Raw genomic sequence first — 1,535 nt, forward strand, 5'->3', positions numbered from 1 at the left:
GGCGGGCCCGCAGTCGGTGGCTGCACCCGCTGCCAGCTGGAGCGCCAGGAAGGGCTGGCGCAGAGAGAAATGTCAGGATGAATATTGCATCAGCTCATCGCGCTGTCAGCACCACGTCTGCAAAGTGCCACCCAAGCCAGGGAGGGATGGTGGAGGCGGGGGGGGACGGGGACGTGTGACAGGGGTGGTCTTGCTCCCAACCTGTGCTCATTGCCTTCTCCAGGCAAAACCATCCCAAAAATCCCTTCAGCTGCTGCTGGCACTGCACAGAGCCCTTTGGCAAGATGTCACTGGAGCAGAAACTTGTCCCGGCCATAAACCCCTCGGAGATGACCACAACATATCTTGGAAGCAAAAACCTGATGACGATTGTCATCAGTGTTTGCAAGCAAAATGTTTTAATTACAAGCTGGATGTGGCACAGAAAGGGGAGAGGGCTCCAGCTCAGCGGGCAGCCCCATCCCTGCCCGTCCCTGCCCAGAAAACCCCTTCACCGCTTCCCAGGAGGATGATGGAGCACAGCTGAGCCAGCTCCAGGCTGGGGCGGATCCATGCAAAATCAGAATGATTCACAAGTGGTTTGAAGACTATAAAAACTCTAAACTCTGGAGAGGAAACATCACAGCTACACCGAGAAGGGAAAACAACTGCCCCTTCTCTGGTGAGTTGGGTTTTTTTTTTTCCCCTCCAGAACGGTCAGTTCTGCTCTTGCCTAATTTCATGAGGGACTTCTCGGCATCTGCACCACCATGCCAGCGTGCCGCGAGCGCGGTGCTAAAAACAGAGGAAACAGGGGTACAACCTCCCCGAAGGCGACAGCAAAGTCCATCCTGTGATTCCCCACAGCCCTCGCTGTGGCTCCAGGGCATGGCCCAGCATGGCAGCTGGGGACAGTCACCCCCAAGAAACACTCCTGGGGACACTGGGCCCCATGGCTCTTCATGGGGGGCCCAGTGGGCCTGGCCCCAGGAGCCCCCAGAGCGTGCCCAGGAGCTGGAGGTGCCTGTCCTGTCCTGTCCAGGCATGGTGGGCACCAGCCTGGGCCCCCCAAGGCCGTCCTGCCCCTCAGGTGGTGCTGGGGCCAATGTGGGGCAGATATGGGGTGGCAAAGGGCCAGGGGAAGCTGGCACCCCCCACAGAGAGCTCTGGGCAATGCTGTGCTGCTGCTCCAGTGCTCCCCAGTACAGCCCAGGGCTGCCCAGTGCTCACCAGTACAACCTAGTGCTACCCGGTGCAGCTCAATGCTCCCCAGTGTTCCCCAATATAGCCCAGTGCTGTCCAGTGCTCCCCAGTACAGCACAGTGCTTCCCAGTGGTCCCCAGTGCTGTCCAGTGCTCCCCAGTACAGCTCAATGCTCCTCATAATCCCCAGTACAGCTCAGTGCTGCCCAGTACCGCCCAGTCCTCCCCAGTACAGCTCAGTGCTGCCCAGTACATCCCAATCCCACCCAGTGCTCCCCAGTACAGCCCAGTACATCACATTGCTGCCCAGTGCTCCCCAGTACAGCCCAGCACGCTCCCCACAGCCCCCCGTTG

Source organism: Charadrius vociferus, unplaced genomic scaffold, assembly GCF_000708025.1.
Source record: "Charadrius vociferus isolate BGI_N301 unplaced genomic scaffold, ASM70802v2 scaffold49, whole genome shotgun sequence".
Taxonomy (NCBI): Eukaryota; Metazoa; Chordata; class Aves; order Charadriiformes; family Charadriidae; genus Charadrius; species Charadrius vociferus.